This window comes from Octopus bimaculoides, chromosome 10, assembly GCF_046866305.1.
Source record: "Octopus bimaculoides isolate indiv1 chromosome 10, ASM4686630v1, whole genome shotgun sequence".
Taxonomy (NCBI): Eukaryota; Metazoa; Mollusca; class Cephalopoda; order Octopoda; family Octopodidae; genus Octopus; species Octopus bimaculoides.
The window spans coordinates 45,635,703-45,662,910 of NC_142937.1; the positions used below are offsets into that span (position 1 = coordinate 45,635,703).

A 27,208-nucleotide genomic window follows, 5' to 3' on the forward strand; every position below is an offset into this window, starting at 1 on the left:
GCAATAATTTCCCATAGTATGTTATCAATCATAATTCGTTTCCAGAAAAATATTTTACCTATAAGATTTGTAATACTTGTAAACAAATGGCAATAAAACAATAGTAGAATGTAAAGAGTAAAGTAAAAAGAATGTCAAAACCATTTATAACAAAAAAATATTATAATCGTTTTCTGAATCGCTTTCATTTGCACACACCATCACTATTAGACATGATCGCTGAATCACAAGCTCTCATAGGTGGACTTGTTGATTTCTTTTTAAAATGCAAGTCTAGAGTTATTTTCTTAGAAGAAACTTTTCTCTGCTCTCTATAAATTTTCTGGTAACATGCAAAGGCATTTGTTATGGTAGTAGAAACTTTTGCACTGTGTTCGAAATTTGGATCTTGTACTTGAAAAATAAACCTCATAAACCTGGGGTCTCGTAAAGTGAGGTATTACTGTATCCATAAAAAGAATGGCTAGCCATGGCTGGGATACCTTTAGGGCTTAAAAGCAACATTGGTGAGTCAGCGTAGAGTATTTATGTAGTCACTATCTACTTTTTTTATTGCTTAGTTGGGAGGGTAAGGTTGTACCCATTACCCTTTACTAAGTAAAGGTATGAGAGAAGGCATGAGGAAGGTATCATTAATCTGGTACCCTTGCTAAATTGCTTATAACAGAGTAGACTCCACTAAAGGTACTTAAGGAATAGATGGTGGTGATAAACCAACGACCACATTAATTCTATCACCCAAGCCTGTTTGATATTGCAACTGAAATTCCATAAATAAACCAACTCTCTCTACTGTTTTTATTTTTTAATTGAGTATTACAAACCCATCCTAAAAGTGAAATGGCCTAACACAGAAATGCATATTGAATGCCTCATTTGATTGGTTAGTATACTCCGGTACCAACTGACCATTGCAGTTCCGTAATATCAGCAATTTATTAATTAGATAAAGGATTTATTAAAGAGTAAAGCTTACACCAGAACCTCACATTATCTAATTCAGTGGGTCTCATTATTTTTGGCTTTACAGTACACTAGAGATTAAGTAAAAGATTATCAGATCACTTTGTAAAGAAACCAAAAAATTAATGGCACATTTCATGTAGGAAGTTTAAAAAAAAATGAATGGGGAAAATTTTTGCTTGTCTTGTTTTATTAATCATACGTGTGTATAGCAAAATTATGTATAAAATGTTTTTGAAGGTACTCAGTCATTAGTGTCCTTGTTGTCATCATCATCATACAACTGCTGCCTATTTTGGCATGTGTTAAACAGTTCATTATGGTCCAAATGCATTCTTATTTGGAATTACTGTATCTTTCAGACAGATCAGAAGACCACATCTTGTTCATATATTTCAATTTTGGTTTTGTTTCTACAGAAGGATGATCTTTCTAAAACCAGAATAGTCTGCTTAAAAAGCCTTAATTTATTGTCATCATTGTTTAATGTTTGTGTTCCATGCTGTAATGGGCTGGATGGTTTGACAGGATCTAATTAGCCTGAGATCTGCATTAGTCTTCAAGTGTCTACTTTAGCAAGGTTTCTATGACTGGCTGCCTTTCCTAACACCAACCATTTTACACTTTACTGGGCGCGTTTTTCATGATACCAGTACTAGTGCTGGTGATGGTCACCAAGCAACTCGCAAGACAAGACTAGTTGGTAGAGTGACAGTGCAGTATTGAGGGAGTTGGTGTTGTGCCAGGTGTAGAGAGGATAAAGGATGATAGAGAAGATATATGGCTGTAGAGAAGATATATGGCTACTCCAGTAGGAAAGGGAGAAAGGATGGTGGAGATAAGGCATCAAGGCATACCCTCAGGACACAAGAAGGTGGATAGGATAGGGACAGGGAATCTAGGATGGCTGGTGGGTAACTAGGTTTGCCAGAATGTGAGAGGTGAATGACACAATAGAAATGAAGATTGGAACAAAAGCAGTGAATGGTGAACATTGCCGAAAGCATGGGCAATGGTGAGTCTCAGTTTAGAGGAATGTAAGGAAACTAGGAGTGGGTCATGGAGGAGGAGGTGATAGGTGCTAATACATGAAAAAAAAAAGTAAAATCGACAGTGTATCTAGTTATTCCTTGAGGTGCTGTCTGAAGACTACTGATCTAATCTTTTATTTTTATGTTACATTGAACAACTAGCTATATGTCTAAAGTTAAATTCTTATCCTGAGTGAAGTATGTTTAGTGAAAAGTTGCTGTGGGATGGTGTTAAACAGTTCATGGAATAGAAACTTGTTTTCTAGAAAATTTCTAGTGTATATTCATTCTTAGAAATAGTAACTGATGCCAGATTTCTTTTTTTTTTCTTTTTTTTTTCTTCTGGTTAATCAAAGTAGACAGGGTACCACCCATTACCTTTTTCAACACCTTTGAGACTGACAGAAAGGTGCTGACTTCTGACTGGAAACCTGATTTAAGTGCTTACAACTGAGTGGACTCCATTATAGTCACCTTTGGGTCAGCTGGTGCTGTTTGATCAGCTGATGGATTAAGTCTGCTTCTCAAAAAGCAGGAACAGTTCCTCTGCTGAGCTTCAGCAAAGTTTCTGTTTATCAAATTGTAACTTGCAAAGCTTTGGTTGGCTCAAGGCCCATGATAGAAGACACTTGCTAAAGGTGCAGGACAATAGGACTGAAATTGAAACCATATACTTGTAAAGTGAACTTTTTAACCACACTGCCAGACTTATTTCTACAGAATTATGCAGCTACTGTGGAAAAGGAAAAAGACAAGGCAAAAGGTGATGAATGGAAAATGTTTTAGAATTTTGTGTGAAAGCCAGAAGTTACTTTAAACGAAATTCTTTCCTTTATGCCATGTTTAGATACTCAGTATTCTGTTGATATTCACGATTCTGATAATTGTCCTGATGCCTTTCAGGGTTGTATTGCAGAACAAATCACATTCAATGTTTTTCTATCTAATCATTCCAATGATTTTTTTTACATTAATATCCGTATCATGTTTCATATTTTTGATTCACTATTTTTGAATAATTTTGAGTGTCATTATCTATACATTCTCTTAGTTTTCTGTAGTTCATTTCTTTTGTTTCTGACCTGGACTTTTACACTATATCTACTTTCCTTACCTATCTTCACTTCATGTAACATTGTGTATTATACATGACATGATCAATATACCATTTTTATTTTTCAATGCTTTCGTGGATTCCTATGACTCTCTGTTGCCATCCAGTTCCATTATCATGAATTTGAATTGGAAACTTGAGTAATATTGAATCTTTCATTAGCTGATCACACAATCATGGACACCACTCCTATGGATGCGTTGCAGTTACTCTCTTCATAGTGTTTAGTGATCCTGACCATAGATCTTCTAGGATTCCTCTGCTCAGCATCAATGTAAGAAGCGCTGTTGGCTCACTTGAGCTCTTCTGCTATCTCTTCACAATCCACCATGCCACAGTCCCATGACTTTGCTGTATCCCTGGCAGGGTGACTGAATGGGTGTTATGTCTTGCCAAAGGGCAGTCCATAACTATGCAGGGCACGGTTGTCACTTAGTGAAGTATTTCCAAAATACCCACATACCCGACGATTAACATCAGCTTTTCTGTGCTGACACAAGTTGGATTCGGTTGTCACAGTCAAAGTCAATTTTTATTCAGAATTACTACTTTCATCATTCAACAACCTCTCATAATAGCATTTTCTTGCCTTTTTCTTTTCAGTATCAGTGCAAAACAATTTCATGATTTTCTGTGGTTTCTGGAATATCTCATGCCTTTGATCCTCACTATCAAAGAACACATGCAAAATTTTGCTTTCAGTTACTTTCCTTGCTTAATATCCCTGACTTCTCACTTCTCTTCTTACTACTTTATATTAATATTTACTTCCTCCTATTTTCCAATCTTTTTAGCCTATCTCTTAGCTTTTATGGTTCTGTGAACAATATGTGAAAGTGCAAAGCTTAATGGTTAGGGCATTGTACTCATAGTCACAAAATCATGATTTCAATTCCTAGACTGGGTGGTGCATTGAGTTCTTGAGCAAAACACTTCATTTCATGTTGTTCCAATCTAGTCAACTGTAAATGAGTAACCCTGCAATGGATTGGCATCCTGTTTGTGGGGGAATGTTGTGATCTTGGTCACATATATATCATGGAAACCAGGTTATTGGCATTATAAGTCCTAGGATTTGAGACAGCACAGAACAATAATAGTCTACCATCGTATCACCTTCCATTTGACTGGAAACTTGCACTAATCACAAATCTGGTCTGTAGATTGCAGTAGATAATCTTGCAAAGGCACCTAATTATCTTTTGTCTCCTCTTTTCTGTCATATGTATCAACTAGAATTATTAGAAGGCTATGTCACCTTTTATATCTTTATTCTCCAGATTATCTTGTGTCTTTGGACCTGTCTAGCTTTTCCTCTGTAGTCACAAAACACTAATCTATGTTGAATAGTATATTTTTCACCAGGAAATACTTAACCTTTTCATTAGCATGTTTCTTTGAAATACGTGTCCTTTGCTTCAATAATTTTGAAAATAAAAAAGAATTTAGTGAAATAACTTTATTGTTAAGCTGGTGTTAGGATAGGATATTATTAAGCATTGTAGGATAGCTTTTAGAGGCTGGATCTGGCTGGTTTGAACATAAAACAAGTAGAATAATTGGGTCAGATTATTGGCACTCCATCACTAACGACATCGAGGGTTCCAGTTGATCCGATCAATGGAACAGCCTATTCGTGAAATTAACTTGCAAGTGGCTGAGCACTCCACAGACACGTGTACCCTTAACGTAGTTCTCGGGGATATTCAGCGTGACACAGTGTGACAAGGCTGACCCTTTGAATTACAGGCACAACAGAAACAGGAAGTAAGAATGAGAGAAAGTTGTGGTGGAAGAGTACAGCAGGGTTCGCCACCATCCCCTGCCAGAGCCTCGTGCAGCTTTAGGTGTTTTCGCTCAATAAACACTCACAACGCCTGGTCTGGGAATCGAAACCGCGATCCTATGACCGTGAGTCCACTGCCCTAACCACTGGGCCATTGCGCCTCCACAGTTGGGCCAGATACAGCCAGTTTATTTGCTAAAGGGTTAATTATTCTATCATACATCATCACTGACTCAGTTATCATTATCATTATTGTTTTATGTCCATTTTTCCACGCTTGCATAGGTCAGGCAGAATTTTATTGAGGTGGATTTTTCTACAGCTGGATGCCCTTCCTGTTACCAACCCTCACTTGTTTCCAAGTAAGGTAATATTTCCCCATAACCAGATATGTTTTTATGGAATAGTGGGAACGAAGGACACCACTTGCATGATGGACATTCATTTACAGTTCTCACACAATGTCAAGGCAAGGACATAAGGACACATACACACAAATACGGCAGTCTTTTTTCAGTTTCCATCTTATCAAATCCACTCCTGAAGCTTTGTTTGGCCTGGGGCTATAGCAGAAGACACTTGCCCAAAATACCACACTGTCAGATTGAACCCGGGATTCTGTGGTTAGGAAGCAAACAATATACCGCCTTCACCTGTTGTATTACTGTTACCCATCCAGCATGGCTGTGCGGTTAAAAAGTTTGCTTTCTAATTACATGGTTTCAGGTTCAGTCTCCTTACATGGTACCTTGGGCAAGTGTCTTCTAGTATAACCTGAAGCTAACCAAAGATTTGAGAGTGGATTTAGCAGAGAGAAACTGAAAGAAGCCTATATACCTTGCTTGAGAAGACCCATCAAGCCAAGTGAAATTGTAGTTGTGGCCAATGCCTATGTCGCATAACTAGCACCTGTGCCAGTGACACATAATAAGCACCCTTCGAATGTTGGGCCTCATGGAAGCAGTGACAAGTGACCGAGACCTTTGGCAATACACCATGCTTGAGAAGACCTGTCAAGCCAAGTGAGGTTGTAGTCGTGGCCAATGCTGGTGTTACATAACTGGCACCCATGCCAGTAGCACATAAAAAGCAACCACTACACTCTTGGAGTGGTTGCATTAGGAAAGGCATCCAGCCATAGAAACCATGCCAAATCAGCTTGGAACCTGGTGCAGCTGCCCAGCTTAACAGTTTTAAGTCAAATCATCCAATCCTTGCCAGCATGGAAAGCAGACATTAAATGATGATGATGATGTTATATATGTGTGTGATTGTTACAGATGTTACTGTCAAATAGTGTCATTCATTTCCAATCTTCTATGAAAACATGCCAGTCATAAGAAAATATTACCTTGTCTGGAAACAGGTGGGGGTTGGTGACAGGAAAGGCATCTGGCTGTAGGAAATCTTCCTCAATGAAGTCTGTTTACTCCATGCAAGCATGACAAAATAGACAGTAAAGCAATGCTGAAACTATATATATGTATGTGTGTGTGCAAGAGAGAGTCTTTTTGTCATAAGATCATGTGCTGGTTGTAAACTAATGTTACTGCCATACAACCAGTGTTATTTGTTTTCAATATTCCATGAAATAATATCCAGCCACTGTGCTTTTTGAGTTGGAAGACCCAAGGGAAATTTTATCTTACTTGGAAACAGGTGAGGCTTGGTGAAAGAAAGGATATCTGGCCATTGAAAATCTTCCTTGATAAATTTCATGTGATCCATGCAAACATACAAAAAAGCAAGGAGACAGTAATACACACAAACACACATACATATACATGATGTGCTTCTAGCAGTTTCCACCCACCAAATCCACTCACAAGGCTTTTGTTGGCCTGGGGTTATAGCAGAAGACACTTATCCAAGGAAATTAAAATGATGGTGATGATATACTATTTTTATTCGTTCTAGATTATATTTTAGTCACAGCCATTCTGTGTACAACATTTGATATGGCACGTTTGGATACTACACTTGGTGTGGGCACAATTAGTACCACACTTGGTACTGCTAGTCTAGGAGCCATGCTTGGTATGGCAGTTCTATGTGCCACACTTCGTATAATATTCTAGGTGTCACATATAGTGTTGCAATTCTAGGTGCTACACTTGGCATGGCTATTCTTGATCTCGTGTCTATTCTTGATGTCACAATTGAGTTGATGTATAATTTTTTTTGTTACCATACATTGTTTTATATCCAAATTATTAGCTATTTTCCATTCTATACCCTTTAACTTAATTTTAAAAAAAATAAATTCCCAGATAGGCACAGGTGTACCTGTGTGGTAAGACGTTTACTTTCCAACCACAAGGTTCTAAGTTCATTTCCACTGCAAGTGTCTTCTACTGTTAACCCTGTTTGACCAAAGCATTGTGATTGGATTTGGTAGATGGGAACTGAAAGAAGTCTGTCAGTGTGTGTGTGTGTGTGAGTACATATATATGTTAAACAATGATGATGTGTGTGTGTTTGTCTCTCCCCTTATCACTTGACAACTGTGTTGGTTTGTTTACATCCCTGTAACTTAGTGGTTCAACAAAAGAAACTGATAGTAGCAAGCTTAAAAAAAAACTACTGGGGTCAATTTGTTTGACTTAAACCCTTCAATGCTGTGCATCATCCTGGTTGCAGTCCAATGTCTGAAACAAGTAAAAGACAGAAGCTAAATTCCATATTAGCATGAAAATAAACTACAAAATTAAAAATTTCTGTTAATAACTAACATTTTATACTTGATCACCCTGAACTAAAGTCCTTTGGACTGTAGAACATTGTTTTGAATTCACAACTTTCTGTAACCGTTCAACAGATTCTGCTATAATGAACCAAGTTTCCAGCATGAAAAAGTTTACAATTGTAAACAGTATTGAACTCATGTGTTACAGCCTTAAAATCTATAATGAATTGAAGGAGGTTGAGAACAGTGCCCTACTCAACACTAAATTCAGCAAGAGCACTTGTTCTGGTATACTTTACAAGCATCACACTATCTCGGGACTCTTGTTATAATAAATAACATGACTGAAGAGAGGTCTCTTTTACTGGAAAAGTGTGTAGAAACAGTTAAGCCAAAGAAAAACTTCATCAAAATAAAAGTCCTTCACCTGATAAGCAAAGCTTTATTCACCAATACTCTACAACCACTAACCTACTCTCTAGATGTGTGCCTTCTCACTCAGTTCCATTTTTTTTTCTCTTGAACTTGCCAACATTGTACCACCTACAAACTGTCTATTACCAATCTTCCTATAACTTTTATTTTCTCTCTCTCTCTTCTTTCTCTACATCCTATATCAAGTATTTTTTCACAGTCTTCTGTAACTGCCTTAAACCAGTTAATGATTCAATTTAACCATTATTAACTTTACACTCACCCAGTTATCTCTATGTCCTTGTATATGGGAGAGGAGGATGTTTCAAAGGTTACGGACACTGTCCCTCCTTAGCTTAACTAGTAGAAAATAAAGTAGCTCATGTAAAACTAAACACATGCACAACATATCTGCATACATTTTTCTCTTATGAAAGCTTAGTAAATGACCTTCAAAGGGCAAGATATATCTAACAAAATACTTCATACTGTAAGGTTTATCAGAATAATGGCTATCTAGTTTATGACCAAGTTACAACATATGTACATTTTTACACATTCCTTAACTTGTTGTTTTTTTTCATAATATATACTATGTTTGCTGGTGTATAAGGTACACTCTCACAGAAGATGCTCCCCTATTTTATAAGTATATTCTGTGGAAAAAAACAAATTTGCTGTGTTTTATCAAACACATATTGAAAGATATTTTAAAGTAGTTTTGTATGGAAAAATGTATAATTCTGTGCATGTAAACATAACATTGCGACAGTACACTGGAATAAAGTATGAAACTATACATTTATCATAAATAAACTACATTATAGGAGTATTGTATTTCAGTTGTATCTTCCTTCAGATCAACTGTATAATTGTTTATATTTTGGTCAAGAGAATTGCTATCCAGGATGTAAAACTCTTCTTTTTGAGCTATGATGTTTCGCGTTACCAAGATTGACCATCAAGTTGGTGCACCACTGCTATGGTTTTATTGTTAGCCGTATGTGAGAAAGGACTTCTAACCATAGGAACCAAGCTAAAACAGACTGGAGTCTGGTGCACCTCTCCGACTTACCAGCTCTCATCAAACTGTCTAACCCATGCTAGCATGGAAAATGGACATTAAATGATGGTGATACGTGCAAATAACTGACAGGTAGATGAAAGTTTATCATGCTTTTCATCTCTCTGGGAGAATTATTCATATAGATGATTACAAAATGTTACTTAAATGTAAGACACTTATCAAATAACATAAGACATATCAGGTGTGAGTTATTTATGCTGAGGAAGTATAATGAAATGATGTGACTTTCCAGCATAACTACCAAACTACTGTAGACAAATATTTGTAAGGTTGTGCTAACAAATTGTGATGATTTGGCCTATTTTCAACATTTTTATTATTAGTAACAAGTATTGTGCCTAGTGGACTTATGCTTAGCTGGCCTCCTAGTCCATGGTGTTCCATCTCCCATCTATTGTATAGTTGCAGTAGACAGAGGGCAATTTTTGCATACATTTAGAAATATAAAAAAGCATGTCTTAGCTGGTAAAGATGGTTATCTAGATTTCCTTTAATGTCATTGTGAATTAGTAGTTTAATTTATATAAAATGGTTGTGTATGTATATATGTACTTGAGCGCTAGTAGTGCAAACTATGAGGCAAAAACCAAGTGATTTTATTTCTTGCTATCCTATAAGTATCAATGTTATGTTGTATTATAAGACATACAGCCCTTCACAACTGAATACATTTGTATTGGTGCTGTTTCTGCTTCCCCATCTCTGTGAAGTTAGGGAAGATTGGTATTCAACTGCTTCAAGTTCTTATCTATGTGTGCTCTTTGATCGTTGTTATTGTTGTCTAGCTCCAAATTAGTTCTGATTGAAATCCCTTGTTACGCTTTACAGTGTAACATGGAGATTTGGCTGCTATTTCTAGCAGATCGACTGACCACATAAAGGCCTCCTTCACTCAAGTATATGTGTTTCTGTTTAATTTAGTGGTGTGACGATAAAGGATGAAACCAAGGAATGTGCTGAGGTTTCCATGGAACTAGAGTGTTCAGTAAATTTAAACTAGCTTGATGCAGGTGTAGGGGGAAAGATTTTAACAAAGGGTTAGTGTGTATACTATGAATAGCAAAAGTTATTTTTATTTTCCATGTTTATATGGGTGGGATGGTTTATTTGTTGAAACAATAGTTTTGGTCTTTACCGTTGGTTGCCCTTTCTACTGCTATATGTTCATTTGTAAAATAGGAATGGGCTTAGGTGAAGCTGTGTTGTAATGGAGTTCACTTTGTAACCATATGGAAACGGGTTCATCCCACTGCATAGCATTTTGGGTAAATGACTTCTATAGCCTCAGACCAACCAATGTTTTTTGAAGGAAAATGTATAGAATCCTTTTTTATATAACCTTTCTGTTCCTCTATCCCTATTCTTTGTCTTATATTCACCTAGTACCTTGAGGGTACACCCTCACCTGTTCCTGTTGCTCTATCATACTTTCACGTGTTTCAATACTATACTCCACTCAGTTGAAGGGTCTTGGCTTATGAGTACTTGGTGACCTCACTAGTGCTACTGCTGCAAAAAAGGCACCAAGTACACTCTATTAAATGGTTGGTATTAAGAAGGCTATCCAGCTGTAGAAACCATGCCAAAGCAGATACATATTGGAGCTCAGTGTAGTCCTCTGGCTTGTCAGTTCTTGCTGAATCATCTGACCCATACCAGCATGGAAAACAGACATTAAACGATGATGATGGGTATATTCTTTTATTCTTTCACTTGTGTCAATCATTTGACTGTGGCCATGCTGGAGCACCACCTTAGAGGGTTTTTAGTCAAAGAAATTGACCCCGGGACTTACTCTTTGTAAGCCTAGTACTTATTCTATCAGTCTTTTTGCTGAACTGCTAACTTACAGGGATGTAAGCACATCGCTATCAGTTGTCAAGTGATGGTGCAGGGGACAAACACAGACACAAAGACACACACACGCACACACAACATGGGCTTTTCTCAGTTTCCATCTACCAAACCCGCTCACAAGGCTTTAGTCAGCCCAAGGCTATAGTAGAAGACACTTGCCCAAGGTGCCATGCTGTGAGACTGAACCCAGAACCATGTGGTTGGGAAGCAAGGTTCTTACTACAACGCCATGCAGATTTGTATCTGGGTGTGCGTGTGTGTCTGAATGTCATGTTCACTTCTGTAAACTATCTGTTCTGTAGCTTGTTAGTTTTAATGTGTGAAGACTAGGAGAATGAAAGCAAAAGAGAAACCTCTCGCATGAAAAGCAGGTAAAGGTTGGTGACAGGAAGAACATCCAGCCATAGTATACTGTCTTAATAAAGTTTTAACTTCTCCATACCAGCATAGAAAATAAATAATTGTAAAAATGATGAGAAATGGATCCATTTCTGCTAGGTTAGGCAAATGTAAACGATCAGTAAGGTACTTGTAATAAGATTTGGACTTCTAACCATGTAGTCAGTTGTACAGCTTCTTGATGTCACAGCTCTTGTTTTCTGTGCAGAACTTTACACTGTCATAATACAGTAACAATAGCAAGATCTGAACTTATAACTGTGATCCAATACCTTAACGTCACAACCATTATTTCTTGTTCAGAAAAAAGATCAAGGAATTCAATTTGGTAGCATTTAAAGAAAGCAATATTGGAGGAGTAGTAAAATCTGTTGTAATAATGTTAGATGAGAAAGATATAAGTCACACAGATTATTGGTGAGTAAAGAATTAGCGACAGCTTTTATTAAAAGCAAATGTTTTTTTCTTTCGTGTAATCTTATATTTAGAAAAAGTAAAGATGTAAGACATATTTGGATTTTTTAACTTAACCATTTAGGTCTAAAGTATCTTGGGGGAGAAAAAAATTTAAGCTTTTTGAAAATGTAGGCGCTTATCAAACAGGGACTAGGAGACATTCCTTTTTACCATGAATATTCTTTTGACTGAGTTAACTTCCAGAAGTTCAGAACTGTTTGAAGCTTGGCAGTTGTTTCTAGATGGTCAGGACCATCTAGTGACTAAAAAAAAGCACAATGATATTAGTGTAGAGAGAATGGAAAAGCTCATTGCTGTAGATAGGAAGAGATAAGGGTCTTTGAAATATGATGGATGTTAACAGGGATCTCTTTCCACATATGCCACTCAGAGTTTGCCTGGTTATATGATCAGCTTTGGATGTCATCCATAACACTAAGTGCTACTTATATTAGATACGAAAATGTCAGTGCATTCACTGAACTTATTTAGTGCAAGGAAATACATTTATATAAGCTATTTGAAATATGTATCAGTGATCATTGATATGAGATTGATGGTATATTTGGACAGAGAATTATAATTATCTCTAATCTTATTATCATGAAAACTGATGGGAACATTTTTGGATGTTATTAAACTTATCATTTCTGGATTAAGTATATATATATATATATATATATATATCTTTATTTGTATGTGAAGCATTTTTAGTGTTTTACTTCTCATTTGTTTTTAGTTGGTTATGTATATATTTCATGTGCTCTGGTAGGTTTAGATACTCTTACATGGGGTTTCATCATTTCTGTTTGCTCCATCATACTCCCCCCCCCCCTTATTCTAGTTAATCCTCTGCAATCATCCTCTATTCTATTCACTCTGTTGGTCACATTGCTCTCAATGAACAGAGATAATGCTAAACAGTGAGGACCCTTTTGTTTTGCAGGGTGCAAGTCATCCTCCCTAGTATTGGTGTCATGATAAAATGCATCTATTACACTCTATAAAGTGGCTGGCAAATGGAGATAGATATGAGCAGGAGAACCCTTTAGTCTTGCCTTATCAAGGACATAACAGTCTTTCTAGTGTACAATAAAATGACAGAATGTACAATAAGATACTGGTACCATGATAAAACCCAGTACACTCTGAGGTGGTTGGTGTTAGGAAGGTCAATCAGCCATAGAAACTATGCTAAAAAGATACAGTCTCTGACCCATCTAGGAGGGCAGTCATTCCAAAGAACTCCTAACTTGATCTGTGACATGTCCAACCCATGGCAATATAGAAAGGAGATGTATAATGATTATGATGAATAGAATTACACTTTGTAATTGTGTTATACGAAAATGAATAGATAAATAAAAATGTAGTATATAAATAAATTGGAAAAGATGAAGTAAATAATTTAAACAGATTTTTATCAGTTAAAATAATAACACTCTTCTAAAATTATTTTGACCTATAATTAGCATTATCATTGTTTAAACTTTCATTTCTCCATGTTGAGAGCAGTTGAACAAATCTTCAAAACAGTATCTTTTCTTGTGGTTCTGAATACTGTGCTATTTCATCTCTTCTGTGTAGCCCAAGCTTCTCAGGTGTGACTTTATTATTTCTTTTCATAACTGTCTTTACCAGCTGCTTTCCATTGTAAACTTTCAGAAATATTATATTCACATTAGCAATACCAGTTCAGTCATCTTTCATTCATACATCAGCAAAAGTTTTTAATGGTTACTTACATTCTCAATTGTTTTCAGCTTTCTCATAAGTTAAACTTGCTCACCAATAACCGATATATGACACATTCCTCCCCACTAAATGCACATCTCTATTGGTCACCCATATTTCATTGTCATTAACAGCATCACACTTCTTACAAATATTTCAGTATTTTCTCTAAAATCTTTTAGTCAGGAGGGAAGGTAGTGCTGAAGACTCTTCACAGCACTTTCAAGATTGGAGGAAAGAAGGTATCCACCTAGTAGAGGCCTGGCCCAACTGCTTGCAACAGAGTGAACTCTGCTAAAGGCACTCAAGGTGTCAGGTGGTTGTGTTAAACCAAGCAACAGGTTAAGTCTACTACATAAGTAGGGTATAGCAGGATTTGAACTCAGAATGCAAAGAGTAGAAACAAATACCACCATTTTTACAGTTTTGTTAATACACTACCTTGGATTGGTACTTTGTTATTGAACTTGAAGTGATGAAAAGCAAAGTTGACCTCAGCTGGATTTGAACCCAGAGCACAGAGAGTCAGGATAAATGTTGTGAAACAGTCAATCTGACACTTTAACAACTCTATTAATTTGTCTACCTTTTGTATGGAGAAAAACTTTTTCTTAACAATGAAGTTCTCGATCAATTAATAATTTAATGAAAGAGATGCATAGATATGTATATTAAGAATTATACATTTTGTTTTATCCTTATTTTTTCCAATTCCATTGAATACATCTTGCCTCTATTCTCCTATATAATATTTTTTTTATTTCTAAGATGGCAAGCTGGTAGAATCGTTATCACACCAGGCAAAATGCTTAGTGACATTTTGTCTGTCTTTATTTTCTGATTTCAAATTCCACCTTTCATTCTTTTGAAGTCGATAAAATAAGTACCAGTTGAGCATTGGGGTTAATGTAATTGACTTACCACAATTGCTGGCCTTGTACCAAAATCTGAAACCAATATTTTAGAAATTTCTCAGACATTCATGTTTAACTAAAATTGGAATTTAAATTAATTAGGCTTCAATTTATTTTTGAATCCAAACAAATCTCATCTGAAATTAAATATTACTGACTACGAAATAGAACAATGTGAATAATGTAAATCTTGTATACGTTATGCACAGGGGTTTTAAAAAATGGTAACTACTGGAATGGTAACAACTGGAATGTCTTTGTCCATTGTTCTGCTCAACCAGGGTTGACCTGGTGCTAAACAACAACAACAACAAAACTACTTAAACTGAAAGATCATTGGATATATGAGAGACAATTTGTTGCTGTATCTTGCTTTAATCCACACAGTCCCTGTTACTGCATGTACATTCACAAACACTCAGATACTATCTGCTACACTCTACAACACTGTAAAACCAAGGTTATAAAGCCAGAGCACAAAAGTTTTAACTGATTCCAACCCCCTCAATCTGTAATTAGACTAATCATATATTTCTTATATTGATTGAAAGTGGTTTTAATTAGGTTTGAAAAAAAATCTTGTTGCAGTTCAAGATGGGGGAAGAAACAAATGCTGCTTTGGTCTTTATTGATATATTTAATCAGGATAATATTCCCTTTCATTATTGATAACATTATCCCATCTATTTGGTAGATTGTTTTGAAGCATAGAAACACTCAAATACCATCGTTAACCTCTTCACAATTAATAAAGTGTTTTCCTGTAAATAATGCTGCAGTGAGCTGAAAAGATGGAAGTCAGTTACAGCAAGGTCAGGAAAGTAAGCAGACAAGGCAAAACTTCCATATTTAGTGCCATAATCTTTTCCTGAATGATTTGGGCAATATATAATCTTGCATTATTATGTAAGAGTGACACTCCTTTATGTTTGACTTATGATGAATGCATTTTCTGCAAATTTTTGTGCAATGTTTCCATTTGATGACAATACTTCTCTGCATTAAATGTTTTGTTTAACACAGTGAGATAGTCCCACCAAACACAGAGCATAAGTTTCTATGGGTGTAGTCCTTTTTCATTGGATACTAACCATTGTTGCTTTTGTTGTTCAGACATGTCAAACTCATCTGAAATTGAATATTACTGACTGTGAAATGGAACAATGGGAATAATGTAAATCTTGTATACGTTATGCACAGGAGTTCAAAAAAATGGTAACACTGTCTACCACACATACAGGCTTGTTCTTTCAGGTGCCAGTGCCACTTAAAAAGCATCTGCGCTGGTGCTGCATTGACACACCCATGCTGGTGCTGTGTAGACGCACCCATACTGGTGGCATGTAAAAAGCATGTGGCACACTCTGTTAAGTGGCTGGCATTAGAAGGGCATCCAGTCATAGAAACCATGCCACAACAGACATTTGGAGTCTGGATACCTCCTTACTAGCCAGCTCCACGTCAAACCATCCAACCTATACCAGCATGGAGAGCAGATGTTAAATGATGATGATTATAGAGAACCCGCTACTTATGTTGATTCTACCCAGGAAAGGTTTGGTGGCAAGTCTATTCTTCTATAACAAACAGAGAGCACTTCTTTGATTAAGTGAGAAGCAGCCAGATGATGATGGAGCCACTAAACAAATTTATATACTTTTTATAGTTCATGACTTTTGTTTGAACAAAAAGAATTAATAATTTTGTTTCAAAGCAGTAACAGTTTGAACAAAAGAAAGGAATTGTATGCATAGAATAAGTACCAGGCTCCGTTAATCCCGTCCTGGTTCAGAGAGTGTAAGTTTTGATTGTGACAGACACACACACATACATGCACATGCACACACAAACACACACACACACACACACACACATTAGAGTAGAGTAGATTGGGTGAAGCATTGTATGATATTAAATTAGATAAAAACTTGTTGAGGCTGAAACAATGCAGAATGAAATTTGAAGTTTTATCTTATATTTCTTTGATATTTCAGCATTAGGAGAATAAGTTATCTCACATATTTGAGCAATGATAACTCCATATATAAAGTTTTTAAGCAATGGTAACTTTATACACACACACACACATACATACCTGTACATGCTGGCATGGGCTGCATGGTTTGACCAGAGCAGGCAAGGTCAGGGGCTACACCAAGCTCCATTGTCTGTTCTGGTATGGTTTCTATGGCTGGATGCCCTTCCTAATACCAACTACTCTACAGCGTGTACTGGATACTTTTTATGTGGCACTAGCACTGGTATTAATTCTGCTGTGGCAGATGGGTTTTCTTGAGTACAGCAGTGTGCCAGATATTACATATTTATTTGTATAAATGCATATATGTTTGCAGTTATACAATAGATTTTTGAATGTCAATTTAGTTGTACCAGTATATATTGGGTCGTCCCAGAAATAATGTGATTTTTTTCAATTGTATGAACTAAAAGTCAGAGAGAGACAGAGAGAGACAGGATAAACTAACTGCATCAACTTGCTATAAAAGCAGATAGTAATTTTACCTTGTCCTTATTCTTGGTGCAAGTTTTGAAGAGTGTGGTTCTATTTTAACAGTTATTTTTTCAAAGCTATAATGGAAGTGACAAAGGAGCATATTCAGCACATTTTGCTTTATGAATTCAATAAAGCCAACAAAGTAACAAAAAGTGCAAGGAATATTAATGTAGAATATGGGGATTGGACAATAAGTATAAGCCAGTGTCAACGATGGTTCCAGAAATTCCAAACTGGAAAATACAGCCTAGAAGATGAGCCTCATCCTGGAAGATCTGTAGAGCTCGACAAGGACGTCCTGCAAACCCTGGTCGAACAAAATCCCATTGTAATTGTTGAGGAACTAGCAGAGAAGCTTTGATTTGGTCATTCAACCATTCATCAACACCTATGTGCCATCGGAAAAGTCAGCAAATTGGGTCAGTGGGTTCCTCACAAACTTTCTGAGTTCAGTTGCATGTAGAGAGTGAATGTGTGCTCGTCTTTGCTGTCACATCTCACAAATGAACCTTTTTTTAACCGAATAGTGACTGGTGACAAAAAATGAGTTCTCTATAAAAATGTCATGTGCTGAGGACAGCGGGTAGTGAAAGGAGACAGACTGACATCCCAGACTAAAGAAGGTCTTCACCCACATAAGGTGTTTAGTGGGATATGAAAGGTTTAATCCACTTTCAACTTTTAAACCTAAACCAAACAATAACAAAAGAGATCTACTGTGAGCAGCTTAAGTCAGTTCTAGAAGAAAAACAACTATCTTTAGTTTCAAGATGGAAGGTGTTCTTCCATCAGGATAATGCTCGGCCACATACAACGAAGATGACATTTCAAAGGCTGGAGCAGTTTGAATAGGAAATGGTGCTCTGCTCACCATATTCACCAGATATTGTTCCATCTGATTATCATTTATTCTGCAATCTTCAAAATCATTTGAACAGAAAAAATATGAATTATATAGATGAGGTCGGAACAGTACTGGAGGAGTATTTTTCATCATGGACAAGTGAATTTTGGAAGAGGGTCCTTGCAAGTCTACCAGATATATGGAAGAGCATTGTAGAAAATGAAGGAAAGTATATTTTAGATTAGAAAAGAACTTTGTCTATCTTAATTTTGAAAAATAAAAGTATAAAAGAAACACATTATTTATGGGATATTAAACAATGATGATGATGAGTAATATTATAAAGCTTCCCTTGTTTGTGTAAGTTGACAAGATCTCTTCCAGTGGTTTTTTTTGCACCAGACTTTCTTGCCATTTATTGGTACTGCTTCTCCTCAGTTGACACCACTCTTGTTTCTCTGCAGATGTTAACTAATTCTCTCGAGTCTGTTTTGTACAACTCCTTTGTTAGATTCTTTTTTAATTTTTGGTATTTGTAGAGCACAAATTCTTTTAGTAATAACTTCCTTTCATTAGCTCGATTGAAACATGTGGAGTTAAAGAGATGGTATTATTGTTGTCATTGCATATTGGTAGTTAACATGGTATACTGGTTGATGATAGAATTGTCAAATGAAATATCTTGTGGAATTTGGTCATGTATTTTTATAGTTCTGAGCTCAGTTCATTCCCAGGTTGACTTGGCCTTTCATCTTTCCAAGTTGGATAAAATAAAGTATCAGTCAAATGTTGTATAATTTACTACAACCTTGAAGACTGTCTTTGAATAGTCAGAGTCCAGTAACTGGAACCAATAAAAGAATATCAACTGTTAGCATGATATATTCTTTTCTACTCTAGACACAAGGCCCAAAATTTTGTGGGAGGGGGCCAGTTGATTAGATTGATCCCAGTACACAACAGGTGCTTAATTTATTGACCCAGAAAGGATGAAAGACAAAGTTAATCTCGGCGGAATTTGAACTCAGAACGTAAAGTCAGACGAAATACCACTAAGCATTTCACCCTGTGTACTAATGTTTCTGCCAGCTGGCTGTCTTAACGTGATATATTGATTGACATGGTGTATTGACTGTTAGCATAGGATGTTGACTGCTAATATGGCATGTCAGCTGCTAGCATGAGATGTTGAATGTTAGCATGGGATATCAACTGTTACTGTGATACATTCATTGACTGCTGATATGCAATATCACTGTTGACATGGATTTTGCCTATTAGTATACAATATCATCTATTGGTTTAGTATACTGATCATTAACATAGTATTGACTACTGTCATAGCATCTCAGCTGTTAACATACAATATCTATTATTAGCATGTAATATTTACTGTTAACAAGCAATACTGACTGTTAGCACGGTATATTAACTGTTAATTCTTTTAAAAATCTCCACAATTCTCTCTTTCTTTATGTATTAGGTTTCGTTCTAATCATTTGATGACCTCATTTCATAAAAGGAAAGAAAAATATAGTTGCTGGGATTTTCCAGTTTTTTAAAAAAATTTTAATTTTGAAAATGAAAAACCTTGTTCGAAATACCTAAGTTTGATATGTTCAGCACCCTTCAAGATTTTTGGTTTGAAATTCAAGTTTCCATAGGTGCAGGCATAGCTGAATGTCTAAGAAGTTTGCTTTACTGCCACATGACTCTGGGTTCAGTTATTCTGTTAATCCACTGCTATTTCTTTGCGTTAATAATATTATTAAGTAACAACTATAAAATTGTGTGCTTTACCAGCAGGTGTCTTTTGTAGCCTTAGACTGACAATTAGCTTGTGAGTGGAATTTGGTGGACTGAAGGAAATTGTATAGAAGTTATTTGTACCTGTGTTCGTGCATATTGATGTTAAGCAATATGTCAAATTGCATCTCTTTATATCAAAAGGCAATTTAGACAATCAATAAACAGACATTGGTAAAATAAGTTCTAAAGTTTACATGATCACCTACAACCCTTGAAGTGGGTGTCTTGTTTATAACCCTTTTGCTACCATATGCTGCCTTTGTTTCAATTGATTTTGAAAATAAAGAAGAATTTAGTAAAATAATCTTTCTATCTAAGTCAGTGTTTGGAACATAGATTAACCTGAAATTTTAATGGAAGACTTTAATGTGGATAATTTAAAACAGGAAATTTGTTACAGGATACCATGCTTGTGAAGACCTGTCAAACCAAGTGAGATCACAGTCATGGACACCTGTGCCGGTAGGCACGTAAAAAGCACTATTTGAGTGTTGGACCACATGGAGGCAGTGACAGGTGACTGAGACCTTTGGTAATATACCATGCTTGAGAAGACCTGTCAAGCGAAATGAGTTTCTAGTTGGGGCTGATGCTGGTGTAAGTTCAATGGCACCTGTGCGGGTGGTGTGTAAAAAGCACCCACTGCACTCTTGGAGTGGTTGGTGTTAGGAAGGGCATCCAGCTGAAGAAACCATGCCATATCAGATTGGAACCTGGTGTAGCTCCCTGGCTTACCAGTTTTCAGTCAAACCCTCCAACCCATGCCAGCATGGAAAGCGGACATTAAATGATTATGATGATGAAAGTATCAGGCAAATTGGTATCAAAAGAGTTGATATTCGTCATTGATCTTGTCTGGTACTGTATCACACCAAATTCTACTTAATTGATAGCAAAGATCATATGTGAGGCTGTTACCATTGTAAAGTGTCAGCTCTCACAGTCTACTTCTTGCTTTTCTACTGAGAACAGGCTTTCCATGAGCTGTCTTGTTTGTAAGGTTTGAAAAACAATTGAGTGTTATTGTCAAACCACAAGTCAATTCTGATCAAACAGTCTATGATTGGAGGTATTTCAGTCATAGTGATTACAGGATTTTAGGGGATATGGACTACTACTGTTAGTATTCACAGATAAGCTGCCGTATATAACTTATGTACTGAACTTTGCTCTTGACTTGGAATATGTGTCACACACTAACGTTCTCTCTCTTTCTCTCTCTCTCCCCCCACACACTCACCCCCTCTACACATTTATATACTCACCATCATCATTATTGTTTTAATGTCCAATTTTCCATACTTGCATCATTCAGATGGAATTTGTTGAGACAGATTTTCTATGGCCACATGCTTTTCTTGTCATCAACTCTCACCTGCTCCCTAGCAACGTCATATTTCCCCATGGCCAGACAGGTTTTTCCTGGAAGATTGGAAATGAGCAACACCACTTGTATGATGATGATGCTCATTTACAACCATTACATGATGTCAAGCTAAGTACATGCACACATACCAACACACACACACGCACACATATATATGTGTATGTATGACAGGCTTCTGTCAGGTTCTTTCTACCAAATCCACTCACAAGACTTTGGTCTGCCAAGGGCTGTAGTAGAAGACACTTGTCCAAGGTGCCATGCAGTGGGACCAAACCTAAAAACCACATAGACAGAAAGCAAGCTTCTTAACTACACAGCTAAATGATTGAGTATGTAGGTGGAGTTGGTTATTGTCACTATGCAATCTATATGACTACCAGCATTGTAAGCAAATATATGTTGATGGCATCACACACACACACACACACACACACACAAAAACACACACACACACACACACACACACACACACACATGTGTGTGTAAACAGACTTAAATTGTACTGCAAAACAAATGCATTTGTGATGATATACAGTCACATGAATTTACCCACATATACACTTTGTACATGTGCAAAACATGATCTGCCCTCTGTCAGCTGGTTGTAATCCTAGTGCTCACTAAACTCTGCAAATATTGCCAGTCAAACAGGAGTAGTGATTAAAATTTATCAGTTGGTCTGTTTGTTCCAGTCACTGATCATTGAAACTCATTGCTGTGATATTTATGGTTACAGGGGTTTTGCTAGACTTTATTGATAATGTGACAATGATTGGAATTATTTCAGGTAAATGTGTTGTATCATCATCAACATTTAATGTCTGTACTCCATGCTGGCATGGGTCAGATGGCTTGTCAATAACTGGCAAGGCCAGGAACCATACCAGGTTCTATAGTCTGTTTTGGTTTGGTTTCAACACCCAGCTGTAGAAACCACAGTGTACTGGATGCTTTTTACATATCAAACACAAAACTATGAGCATAGTTGCAAACACTGTTCAGGAAAAGCAACTTATAACTTGTGCACCAATCAAAGGCTACAAAGAGGATGCAGCTTATACAAAAGTGTATGTGGTACATGATGAAGACATATGGCCTAGTTATTAGGGTTATGCACTTGTGATCACAAGGTCATGGTTTTGATTATTGGATTGGGTGGTGTGTTGTGTTCTTGAGCAAAACACTTTGTTTCAATTTGCTTCATTCTCCTCCAGTAAAGGCTGGGAAGTTAATTCTGTGATGGACCAACATCCCTTTCATGTAGATGAGAAGTGTTGCTATCTCAGTTACTTATACACTATGGAAACCAGGTTAATCTTTGGCTTTTTAAGCTCTAGAGCTCACGACAGAACCTATGTATACAATACATTATCCAACATATTCTTTCTTTATTTAAGATGTTATGGTGTTATTCAAGTGAGATTTGGCTGCTGTTTCTAATAAGACTAGTAGCTATATAGAAGCTCACTTATTAGTTAATTCAATTTATTGTTAATCCAAGGGTGGTTTATAACAGCCACTTTCAGTTATATGTGGGATTCTGTCTCACAAATGGAAAGAGATCCTCATGAGATGTCTCGTATCTACTTTCACAAAAAGTTTTATCTTTTGTTATGTATTTCAAAAGTTGCATGCAGTTCAGCCAGCGGAAAAAAAAAAAAATACTGTCACTATCAGCTAATGAAATGCCACTCTTTCGATGTATTCAGAGGTGGTGCCAACACCAGTGTACCCATGAGAACCAATATTTCTTAACCTTTTGGCATTCAGATTACTCTGTCAAATGTAATGCTTATTTATTTGTTCTCATTGTTTTTCATTAATCATGTATTATCTCATATCTTGTGATTTCAAAGATGTTATTGTTTATTTTTAGAATGACATTGTAGGGTAGGTGTGAGAGGCTGGATCTGGTTAGTTTAAACATAAAGCAAGGTAGAATATTTGGGCTGGATATGGCCAGTTTAAATGCTAAAGGGTTAAACCCATTCCACCTATAGTTGTGACAGAAAAATCCTACTTGCAGTGGCAAGTGGCTGCTGCTAAACCAATTCCAGCAACAACCATTAATTATAGAAATGTTAGCCAAGTTGCCATACCAAACCAACAATATTATGGCAGCCAAACCAACAAATTCTTTCTATGTTGAAAACCTATATCTCTTACCACCTTGAAGAACATGGGGAAGAACATCAGAGTAACAAGAGAACAAGGTTTTAGCTTCAAATGAAGGAATAAACTTAATTACAATTACTGAGTATTTTTTGTTTACCTATTTTTCTTGTTTGTACGTCTAAATGTGTGTGTGTGTGTGTGTGTGTGTGTGTGTGTGTGTGTGTGTGTGTATGTATATTAATGTTTATTTTTATACTCGGTTATAATAAAAATAGTTTTACATTAATCTGATGGGTTGCTCTATACTTTTGTAGAGTACAAATTTATTATTCTTATACAAGAATGTTATTGACAGTAACTTCTATGTTTTGGCCATGTGTGTGTATGTATGGTTCACTGTTCCGTTCTAGTAAGATCAACAGAAAATGTACTTCATCCAGTGAGAGATTAATAAAATTTAATGTACATTGTGTGTACATAATGTACACATAATGTACTCTTATTCTATCACAGTGTACATTAACTGTAAAAACAGAAATCAGGTAAACAATGTATAAGAATTGTATTTACATGGATACACTCCTTATGCTTACTTTCGTTTATCTGCCTTTTTTTTTTTTATTTCTATACTTGCTTAATGTAAATTGTTCTTATAACTGACTTAAAAATCAGTGTTCTCTGCCTTAGATGAAGGAACTGGGAGATTATGCTTCAGATTTATCTGAGCACTACCTAGTGACTATACCACACATGCTTTTGTATTCTTCCTCACTCATTCTGTATATATCTATATATCCGTCTTCTGTATGACCATCCATCTATCCATTTGTCTGTCTGTCTATCAATCCATCTATCTATCTATCTATCTGTCTGTCTGTCTGTCTGTCTCTCTAGCTATCTATCTGTGTATCTACGTATTTATTTGTGTCTGTCTATCTGTCTGTCTAATCTGTCTATCTATTTGTCTGTCTGTCTAATCTGTCTGTCATCATCATCATCATCGTTTAACGTCCGCCTTCCATGCTAGCATGGGTTGGACGATTTGACTGAGGACTGGTGAAACCGGATGGCAACACCAGGCTCCAATCTAATTTCGCAGAGTTTCTACAGCTAGATGCCCTTCCTAACGCCAACCACTCAGAGAGTGTAGTGGGTGCTTTTACGTGTCACCCGCACGAAAACGGCCACGCTCGAAATGGTGTCTTTTATGTGCCACCCGCACAAGAGCCAGTCCAGGGGCACCGGCAACGATCTCGCACGAAAGATATCATGTGTCGCCCGCACATGAGCCAGTCCAGGGGCACTGGCAACGATCCCGCTCGAAAGAGTTCATGTGTCGCCTGCACATGAGCCAGTTCGGGGGCACTGGCAACGATCCCGCTCGAAAGATTTCATGTGTCGCCCGCACATGAGCCAGTCCAGGGGCACTGGCAAACGATCCCGCTCGCAAAAAAAAAAAAAAGAAAGCCTCATGTGTCACATCTATCTATTTATCTGCCTGTCTATCTATTTATCTGTCTGTCTTCCTGTCTATCTGAAAAGGAAGATCAGAGTGGAGAGGGAAGTGTTGTCTCAAGAACGTTTTAGCAAAAGGTGGGTTAATGTAGCAAAAATGGTCCGCGTGAATGACGGACCCAATCTAAGCATAACCTTGTAAAACAAAAGGAGAAAGAGAGAGTGGGGGCCTTGATCCCAATTTGTCACACCCATCCCATGTCCAAGGTCTCCCTGGTTCTTTTTCGTAGATTTTTTCTTCCCACAGACAACCTTACCTGTTTCTTCTTTGTTAACACGAAAATTTATGTATACAAATTTCGCCTTTTGAAATTTCGATTTTGCTAACAAAATGCTATTGATCACCTTTCTTTGATCATCAACTGTCTTACCTTTTATTTTTCGCAATTTTGTAAAAAAAAAAAAAAAAAAAAAAAAAAAAATTCTACATTCTCTATATTGAGCCCTTTTGTGGCTAATAAAAGAAATGTATCTATCTATCTATTTATCTGTCTATTTGTCTGTCAACAACACTTTGCCTGATTGTTCAGGTCAACTGGTGGGTCAGAATGCAGAGTGGACTTTAGTGCTTACCTGCATAGCCTGCCACGACTCAGCATGAGAGGCAGAGTGTTGTGAAAGACCCATCACAGCCGTGGACGTATGGGATGCAATGGCAAGCTGTGCGGGAGACAAGTCACCAGGCTTGGATGGTCTGCCCTACAAACTTTATTGTCATATGCCAGACTTTTTTGGAGGTGTCTTGGCAGCTGTCTACTGCAACTGGCAGCAAAACGGGAGTATCCCCATCTCTATTAAGTGAGGAGTGGTGGCACTGCTAAAGAAAGATCCAAACAAGGGAAACGTCATAGATAACTTCAGGCCCATCACTCTGCTCAACGCAGACTTGAAGATTTTGGCCAAGGTGTTAGCCAAGGTTGGTACTTGTCATCAAGAAACTGGTCAACAAGGCGCAAACGTGTGCCGTGCCGGGTAGGAGTATCCATGACAACCTCCATCTGATGCACGACATCATAGACAGGGTAGTTAAAGAACCTGGCATGGGTGGGGAGCTGATCAATTTGGATCAATCAAAAGCTTTTGATAGAGTAGACCATCACTACTTGGAGGCTGTCCTTAGAGTGGCTGGTTTCGGTCCCTTCTTCCGTGGTTGGTTCGCTACCTTATACAGTGGCATCTGCTCAGTAGTTCGTGTAAATGGTCATCTGTCCAGACCATTTAACATTGCGCATTCAGTTCGTCAAGGATGCTCCCTCTCGTCACTTTTGTACATATTGACTCTTGAGCCACTACTGTGGAAGCTGGCGATGCTGAGGGGCATCCCGCGAGGGCTGGGATGCGAGAGGAGCGTGTCTGTATACACGGACGACGTCACCGTCATAGTTTCGAGCCACAGGCATACCGACCTGGTTGGCGAGACACTAAAAGAATATGAAGCAGTAACGGGAGCAAAAATTAATCAGGAAAAGTCAGTGGGCTTGTGGCTCGGCACCTGGAGAAGCAAGCCCATGCTGTCCAACAGCGTCTCCATCGTGGGATGCTGGACTGACGGACCGGTTAAATTGCTCGGAGTCTGGTGCGGTCCAGACCTCCAAATGGAGAACTGGGGCGAGATAATGACTAGGGTGGCCACTCACCTAGCAATGGGCTGAGAGGAAGCTATCCCTAAAAGGTCGGGCGGAGGTGGCGAATGCGTACATCACATCCGTCATTGATTACCGTCTGACCGTTGTGCCTTGTCCTGACCCTACTGTCACCAAACTGGAATGCATACTCTTCCACTTTTTGTGGTAGGGAAGCGTTCCAATTGTTAGGCAATCCATTTGCTGTCAACACCTGTTAAATGGAGGGCTAGGCATGCCGTGGTTGATGATGCCCAGACATGCGCTGAGACTGCAACATCTCTGGTGCTTCATAGATGACGACAAACAGGTGTGGTCGCCGTTTGTGCGGCACACTTTCCTGCAGCTCATCTCTTTGGCCAAACTGCAGTTGTGGATCAAACAGAGACTGAGGCTAGGCGAATGGCACCACGAGTGCTGTCTTGCTCTCAAGCAACTCTGCCGCCCGGGACCAAACTTGTGCGACTTCAACTCCACAAAAGCGTTCTACAGAGGATTAGTGGAGGGGAGGTGCGACGACGTTCTCGGGTAAGAATCTGGGCGTCAATGAGGAAGACCTGACACGCCTGTTCAGGACAACTTCTGAACTGGGACCTATGGACAATCACCAAAGATCCTTGGCCTGGCAGTACTATCGAGAAGCATTACCTGTTCAGGATAAGCTCTACAGGCATGGTTTGAGACACACCAGACCAACTTGTCCAAGATGAAGTCAGAGCGATGAAACTGTTCTGCATGCACTTGTGTAATGTCCAACCATTTCGGACCTGTGGGCTTATGCTGAACGGCTGCTGTCACATGTGGGACGAGTCCACCTGTCGGCCAAGTCTATTGTGGAAATTGCTCTGCCATTTTCCCTTAGCTGGGAAGGCAGTGCAGTCTTCATTGTACTGGTGGCCATGGTGAAAGAATGTGTGTGGTGGACTTTAGTGAAAGGTTTAGAGACAAACACTTTCCTCT

General features: G+C 37.7%; 1 protein-coding gene across 2 annotated transcripts in view; it reads left to right on the top strand.

Moving 5' to 3' along the window:
- Positions 1 to 27,208, top strand: part of LOC106867843 (tuberin) — a 134,089-nt gene that overhangs the window by 5,801 nt on the left and 101,080 nt on the right. The window lies entirely within an intron of this gene.